The 9,199-nt window shown below is 33.8% G+C and overlaps 1 long non-coding RNA gene across 1 annotated transcript; it reads left to right on the top strand.

Annotated features, from left to right (window-relative positions):
- Positions 1-366: 366 nt before the first annotated feature.
- On the top strand, positions 367-4,307 carry LOC139989755 (uncharacterized). The gene is made up of 2 exons (XR_011800402.1): positions 367-759; positions 800-4,307. It is a non-coding gene; the product is annotated as an uncharacterized lncRNA (long non-coding RNA).
- Positions 4,308-9,199: the final 4,892 nt, after the last annotated feature.

Here is a 9,199-nt window from a genome sequence, read left to right as displayed (position 1 = left end):
TATTGGATAGAAGTTATTTTAGAATTATGTTGTAATAGTTTTTCGTTGTTTGAAACTTAATAATGAGCCAGGAAGAGCCTGATCTATTAAAGTAGATATTTTCTTCATAAATTATTTTACATAAAGAAACACCAAAAGACAGTTTTACGATTTTTTAAGATACTATCAGTACTGTAAGATATTATTATCAATTTGAAGTATTATTAATATGATACGATATCTTTTCAATCGTTTAATCCAATTATCCAGATATTACTGTATCACTGTTGCTATTGATACTGCATTAATCTACAATCACAGTAACATGTCCATACTTTATTATATATTTATTGCCGCTGTTCTCCTCGGTTCTTCATATTCATATGCCTTCGGATATCCTCTATTCACTTTTTTACTCATGAAAATAGAACATAAAATATAGAACATATATAGAGCAATAGAATTAAATACATAGAAATCAGATTATCAGGTAACACCAAAGTTTAACCCGAAGGTTATTTCATGAAGCTTCCTTTGAAAATTTCCTCTCCAAACTTCTTTTAACAACACAAACGAAAGCAAATCAAATTGGATTGATTTATAGGTATACTTTTCGATGGTGTCAGAATTTCGCGACAGTGCAGTGTCGTGGAATGCCAGGTTTCTAGCAACCCGTGTAAAGTTTTCGGTTGATTTCAAATATGTCGAACGTAGCGGAATAGCAGAAAGTTTTTGACACGCGTGGCAGATCGAGTTAAAGGACGGTTCGAGTTCCGTCAAGTTCTTTTTGGCACGTTTGCCAGAATCAGACGCGTTTCAGCTGAGATCGGATACACGATGCAATCACGTGGATCTCGCTCCAGAAATATTTCATGATTTTCCACTTATACATTTCTGCGATTAATATTTTTCCTCTAACATACGGCATGCAGAATTGATCAAATACACCAGATGTTCAAACGTTTGGAATCCAAACTGAATACAATTTGATTTTAGAAAGTTTGCAAAGTACTTGATCGTTGGAATATATTTTGAGTGAGATCGACTCGTTCAAACCGATCAAAATTTGTTCAAACTCACTCAAACCATCAGAATATGTTGTTCGATGTTTGAATTGCTTATCTTTTCGAGTTATTTGGAAGTCTCAAATGACAAAAATCTGATCGAGGAAATCATACGATCGGATAATAGAATGGAACGATGATGGAGAATACAAACGTATACAGATCGAAATGACAGTACTTTTTAAAGGATCGACAAGCAGAAGGTGATATGCATAGCGGTCTGTTTTTTAAGCGTGCAATTCGTTGGCCAAATGAGACTTAAAGCGGTTTGATTATGCAATCGTTTTATTTTTTCCTCTGTTGACTTATTGTAAGTATGATAATTTATCGTTTGTGCGAGTGCATTACTTTATACGACGTAGAAGTTTAACGATAACGAGAAGAATAACGTGTCGTCGATATATTAGAAATACGTAAATGGAATGCTTCATAAGACAATATTATTATATACGCATGGTTCGATCCGTTTCTGTTCCTGCACGATGTAGATTTTGGATAAATGTCGAAGAAATCGATTTTCTTATCGAGTTTCCTTCTTTCTGTGTATTTCGTTCGACCGACTTTCAATTTTACTCGTTGCACATTTAAATTCCTTTCGATGTATGGAACGAATGGAAAAAATAATAAAAAATTTGTCATTTTCGAACGGCAAAAATTTGGAGATATTATTATAATTGTAGAAAATGATTTACGATAGTAAGATGTAGATAAAAATCGATGTTGAAAGTTACATCGTTTTTATGTAAAATAGTACATGATTTCATTATTGTATAAGTATCTATCATTTTATAAGACGTTATAGGAAAACGTAATGAATAGAATAAGCATGAAAGTATTGATGCAAATGTATGGATTTATTACTTTTCTTTAGAATATTTTCTCTCACAATCAGAAAGTTACATATGTTATACTTTATTCTTGAATGTATTGTAATAATATCAAGATCAACGGTTGTACACCTGAGGTGTATCTAGTATGTACATGAAATTTATATTTAAAATTAAAATTCAGATGTAGATCGTATAGATTGAACATTAAATCGTTTCAATTTTTAATTAGAAGCAGTGTAGCGATAAATCATCTTTTATCGCAAAGTATCAATTTAAATATTATTTAGATACATAATTATCAGAACTTCGGAAGAAATTAATGAATATTACGAAAGCAGGTCAATACAAATTTTACTACGCTATTAACCTGCACATCGATTTCTTTTACTTTCCATCGATATCTACATTTAGCACGAAGACAAGTGGATAAGTGATCGTGCATATATTTCTAGACACATATGTATATGTATATGTATATGTACTTGTACAAGATGAATGTGAGTATTATTACGCGATAACGATTCTGTAAAACGCAATGCGATTTACCCAATTACCCCGTTGGTTATGCGATCTTTCATAAACTTTAATTTACATAGATAGGTAGCGTGAAGCACAGAAAGTGCGAGTCGTACGAGATTTGTCGTATTTAAGAGGATGTTACACGTAGCGATGCACTTGAAAACGCAGCTCGAAGAAGCAATAAGCCACGATACATTTATTTCTTTCAACGATTTCTTTTAACGCGACATAGCTTTCTAAAGATTTCTCATTAAGTAAAGATCAATTGGAAATTGTACAATTTATATAGTTGGAAAGTTTATGTCGATCAATTTTTAATTGTCATCGTTTCATTACTTTATTTTTATTATGAAACATTATACGTAATTCGTTTACCGATATCGGTATATTATTGAATGAGATTTATAATATTCGAATAATTTTATTATTTTGTAATTTTTAGAGATAAATTTTATTTTTCATTTCGTTGCACGCATAATGATTTTTTTTTTCTTTTTGTATAATTGATTATAATATGTTGCATAATAGTACCGTTTCTTACTACGAATACTTTGTTGCGTTTATCGAGTCACGAGTTTTAGATTTGTATACAGGTTTGCGTGCATGTTGCAAACGACAGCGTTCGATAAAAATGTTCAGTCAAATGAAATGGTCATTATTGTATGATCGTTAAATGAATAAAATGTACGTATCTGCGAAAAACAACAGAATAAATTGGAAATGACAAATTGGAAACGTCAATCATAGACGAATAAAGGTCCAAAAATATTTGCGAATATTTTTAGAAAGTTATTGCATACAAATTGTTCTATTGTAAAGAACGATATTTCCATAAAATTTTTTGTAGCATTAAGGTATCAGTTTGTTTCTTCCAAACACGTTTATTATCGCTAATAAAGATATAATAAACTATATTTTGCGTTCTTTATGGAAAAGTGGCAGAATAAAGCAGTCGAGAAAACGGAAATGAAGATGAAAATCAGAAAATCGACAAAAATGAATCTATCGTGTTTTCCTTTTCTGATCTTCGTATGTAAATCACAAAGTTGACGAATAAGTATCGTTCGAATATTTATGGATAAAAAATTATAATAACCATAATCACGATATTTGAATAGATAAAATCTGGCACCGTTAAAACATCGATAGTCAGACATTGCAATAACACGATATTTGAATCGATGGAATTTTGTATCGAAAGTTGTTATTAACTACGATAAAAAATAATCAATTGCAGCAAAATCAATATTCTATCACAATAGAAAATACAGGCGACTTTTGCGTACATACTAAAACTTTCGATCGAGTTACATTAGTTTCAAATATTTGCTCGGGGAATATTGCAATCCATTCAAAGAAACGTAAGTTCCATTCATTTGACTCAACATGAGGCGCGAATCTAAAGCAGAATCGTGCGAGTTTGTTCTCTCTGGTTGAATCAATATGGTTCGGATTTAAAGATAAAAGAAGAAGACGAGAAAAAAGAAAAAAATATGCACGAGGTGAATTGTACATTCAGGAGAAAATAGTACGAAAGCACGCGCGTAGAATCTATTCGTGTGTGTGAAGCACGAAAACGCTTGAGACCGAGCTAGTTTCGTTTCTTAGGGGACAGAATCGAGGATCATAGTTTAGAAGAATTTACCGATTAACCGCCTGAAATACGTTTTTTCTAGACGAATACGAACAACTTAATACTGTTTTATATCGTGTAGAGGATAACAAAAGTAATAGCGTAGCGGATGTAACAAGTGCGTGTACCAACGATGCCTCATTGTACGCAGATAGTCATTCGCTGTTAAAGTATAGTCGACACTTTATGTTCATTTCGAAAGAAATGTTTTCCTGCAGTACACTGTACGTTTATATTTCCGCTGAACGCTGAATAAATTATTATTTTCTATGCTACAACAAACGACCTTTGAATTTTATTGGAACACCTGCTGCGTAACGAAATTGAGAAAAATGTCGAACAATTTTCGTTGGAAATTGCTTGTTATTTATAAGATGATGTAAATTGAAAAATTCCACCTTACAAATAGATTCGAAATATTTGACGGAAATTATTTATTGAAAATGAGAAATTTGAAGCAATGATCTATAGAAACTATGAATAATAAACATAAATATTATAAATAACATAGCACTCCAAAACAGACAAAATAACGATGAGTCAATCGTAATGCGAGATATTCAGATTGACACAACTGATTGCACTGTGGACTGCAATTGTTCGATATTTTCATGTAATTTAAAATGTTCCTTGCCTTGGTAGAATATTCCAGAGCTGAGTAAACGAGAAATGCGGAAATCACAGAGAAATCTTATATCCGCGCGCAACATCGATTCGTTTACGATAACAAAGAAAGGGACTTTTGTCAACGAGGAAATAGTATCCTTTCTTATTTCGACCATGAAAGTGTTATCGTTCCAATTATTATTATTTCAACGCACCGTCAATTTGTCGTATTGTTTCCATTTCTTGCAAAAAGTTACGATACTCGTTAAATTTTTAATTTGCATGTTCGTGCTTGAAATACAGCCACTTACTGACATGCTTCGTTCACTAGAAACTTACAGAACTATGTTTCAATCCACGTTTTGTCTCTTTTAAAAATCTGCTTTCTCATTACGCAATTCGTGAAATAAAGATGAGCAAGAAGATGACTTGTGTCAGAGTGGAAATTTTTGGCAATTGCGTTATCCCGGTGCCTGACTCACGTTTTGCATAAACCTTGCGTAAATGGAACGACCATTAACGTTTCTTGCGATCGATTAATGGCCAGTCACGCGTGTAATTAGTCCTAAAATTAGAAGATACATTGGGTCATACGATTCTAATAATACACGTAAGATCAACTTTTCCTCTGCCGAGTATAGGCGCCGTCTAAAACCAGGAAAATCCCAAGCACTTCGAATGTAATATTTAATCATGTTATATTTGGGATATAATTTCGGAAAAAATTGGAAAAGATTAGAATAATCGGTTAACAGTAGAAAATGGAAAATATTGTGACACTTTTATCCCCAAAATTTGTATTTCTATTCAGTATTAATATATACAGAATAATTCGAAATTAATGATTTTTTTCCATACAAAAATAAAATTGAATAACATGTATCGTGATCAGTTGGAATGATGAAAATTCTAGTACACAAGCAGATCAATCTCATCCCTTTCCATTTAGTTTTTGTCAACATTCAGTCATATCTCACAACTACATGTGTATATTTATAATCTACAATCAGTCACGAAAATCTTGATACACCGAATTTTATGTGCCTGACTTACCGCAGAAGCTGAAAAACACTCTGTCAGAAAATTATTTACCATAAAAAATCACAAAACTTCTGATTTAATCAACGCCAGGGAGATTATTGTTACATACGTGATTAGGGAATCTACAAGATATCAACATAACATTAAGTCTACTATTTTGATGATTTCATATAGATATATTAGGCATGTGTAAATTCTATAATATTCTATTTTATCTCTCTTTAATCCTTTCTTCTTAAGACAGGCGAAAGCTGATAAATTGTGTTACAGTGGCGTGTAAAAATTTCCAGTCAGGTAGATTTTTCATTTTATGTTCCAAAAGTAACATTTTAAAGAATGTCAAACAATATTGTACAACTACATAATAGTGTTTACGTATCGTACTATCTTTTACATATACTCTCATACCAATTATTTTAAATTCTTGAAGATCTTCGAGATATCGCTTTCCGCACGCAATGTTGAAAATTTATTCTGATCGGAAATCTTTGCACGTCCATCGTATATTTTAACGATATGTGTCTTAACGTGTCAACAAAATTCATAAACATTTCTATCGCAATATCCTATATTTAGAAGGTTTTTTCTAGGCTTTTGTGACTGACTGCGTATTACGGATTCTATTCCAAAATGTCTCAATTTTAAATCCACTTACAAAGGCAAATATATCTTTACAATAAACGCAGAAGATTCAACGTATGGTAAGCAAACAATCTCGGAAAACAATTCAAGCACGTGAAGAGTCAACAAGGACCAAGATTCAATGGCAGCGTTTCGATGCGCCAAAATCAAACGCGACATTCGCGGTCGCGATAAATTGAACGCTTTATTTCCATAGGCCGTGGAGGACCGCGAAACGCGCGCGTGTGTGAACCTATGCGCACACATTGTTGCACTTGGTCATGATCGAAAGTAAGCAAATGTTCCATAGCTATCGTGCAGTCGGCTTTATCTTGGCAAGCAATGTCATGCCCCTCAGGTGAGTCGCCTAGGTGAGCTTTCCAATGGCTGCAAGTTTCGCGTTATGCACAGTTGGAAACTTCCGCCGAAACTTTTGATAGAACATCACTATGGAATTTCTAATTACGTGGTTTGTGTTCTTTTTAACGAGGTGAACGTTTTTAGCGAAGTGGCTTGAATTCTCGTGAAATTTCATACGATATGATCGGGGGATTTTTGGTGGTACCGTGCTCCGTGTTGACAAACTTTTGGAAAAAAATTTTAATGCAGGACTACTTTTTATTTTATGCGAGTATTATTAATGCTGGAAATGATTGGTCATTAGCGATGGTGATTTGGGATATGCTATGCTAGGTGAAATAATATTGAATTCTTATCATTAAATTTTATTATAATATAGCTTCGAATCTTTCTGAGTTTTGAGCAGAGAAATATGTATTTTTAATATTTGTTAAATCGCTTCATTTAAGGTTTCTTTAAGTAGGTTTAATTTGTATTATATACTTTATGCAATAAACGACTTGAATATACTAAGTGAGAATTGCAGTGACTATTAAAATGATTGGCTCATACTCGTATTTTCCAAAGAAGCTTTGTTTTCATCAGATTTTACATTTCACTTTCATAGTATGAAATTTTTGTAGCTATACAAACGTACTTTTAAATAATAAGATATTTAATATACTCGGACCTCATAATTAGATTTTGGATTTTTACGCGTTTAATTTAAATTTCAAAGCGCTAAATTGCACGAGATGCAGACAATATGCAAAAATTTATAAAATATCTGAAGCATAGTACTCTTCAAGTAAAACAATCCACAGTATATATATTCCGTTTCAAGTAAAACAATATTCTACCAAGATTCTACATCTTTAATTACATTCTCAAAAATATTAATTTGCATAAAAATACACAGTCTGCTAATACGATACAATAGCATGCCGTTACTTTCCGCAACCACTGTGATTCACATTCTACATCTGACGCGATAAATCTCACCAATCGAAATCCAAAGATAAACAGAAATGAATTCCTCTTCGGAAAATGACTCGTCAGCGACGTTATGACGAAATACACCTTACGATTCACCTTAAAATTCCAAGCTCGCAATGGAAACGCGCCATAGAGAATCCAAGCGACAGACGATCGCTCGTGTACACGTTGCGTTGTCTCGCGCATACCTGGCACCTGGTACGAGGACGGGAGCGTGCTGGAGCGTGCGGTGGAATGATATTCGTGACACATCCCACGTGTTGGCATTCCCGCATCCTATCCATTCGATCCCGCGGGATTTATTTTAAGATCGGTATGACGGCGGCGTGGGTTTACACGCGGTTGCCGCGACGTAGTCGTGCGGCCGCTTCAGTGAATCCGCGACTGGCTCGTACGCGAGTCGCACGAGGATCGAGCACGCGATGTCTCAGCCGAGATAACGATCGATCGATCGATCCAACGAACGAACCTGCAACCGCGAACGCAACCAGTCGCGAGCCGTGCGCTGTCCTCGCGTTCACGCAATAGTAATTCCACGCACGATTTCCGATTTCGCGCCTGCTTCCATACAAAGTAGAACTCTATTTAGTATATCTAGACCTCTTGTGGTATAAATAGAATGGCTACAAAAAGTATTGGCAAGCAACATTATTTTTGCGAACGAAGCGTCTTCCTTCATCAGATTTCGTACAGTTCATTTTCATAGTAGATATCAAATTTTTATAGTAACATGAAAAGTACCACCGAATGATACGAAATTTAATATACTCGGACCTCATTGATTATCGATTACTAATTATCATTTATTTATTAATTACTATGTAAATGCTGGAATAAATACAACGGTGTGCCAGTATTTTTTGTAGCTTCTAACTAGTTCTGTACTGTTGCGGAATATTGTATAACTAGTCTGAAGAAGACGTTTATGGGGAATTAGATTGTAATTGGTGTGAGAGATATTTTGTCATTTATTAGATCGTTCAATAGGCTTGTATTACGATGTATTCCCTTTACTGTATACTGTATACTCTTTATGCGCGAATGACCTGAATATTAAATAGGTTAAAATGTAAACAGTTTCCTTTTTTTTTTTTTTAAGTTAATAGACGTTAATAAATAATGACCGTTTATCGTCAATATAAAGGTTTATCAAGACAAGATGGGAATTCGTACTTGGGCTTTCTCTTTAAGATTCGTAAATCGAAGGTTCTATTTCCTGCCATGATCCAACCTTCCAAAATAACGCAAAACAACTCAACATCTCTACAAGTTCATGCAGCCAAACCTCTTATTCTAGTGATTCATCCACTCTCTCGCTACCTATAGCTTTCCATTCAGATAAATGAATTTAATCAGCTGAAGATCGATCATTCGTTGTCACGTGTTAACTTATCATCATCCATCATTTGAATCCATCTAAAATTTAATTGTAATAAGTGCATAGTGGTTCATGGGAGTATTCGAATACCCTTAGAAATATTTTATGCATAGCATACCTATTATACAAAACATTTTCAAATCTCGTTAGCACGAGACACGGTCATCGTGATTTGATAAACTTCGAAACGTGT

This window comes from Bombus fervidus, chromosome 8 (genome assembly GCF_041682495.2).
Source record: "Bombus fervidus isolate BK054 chromosome 8, iyBomFerv1, whole genome shotgun sequence".
In the NCBI taxonomy this organism is placed as follows: Eukaryota; Metazoa; Arthropoda; class Insecta; order Hymenoptera; family Apidae; genus Bombus; species Bombus fervidus.
Note: the sequence above shows the minus strand (reverse complement) of the source record. Positions and strands in the feature narration are given on the sequence as shown.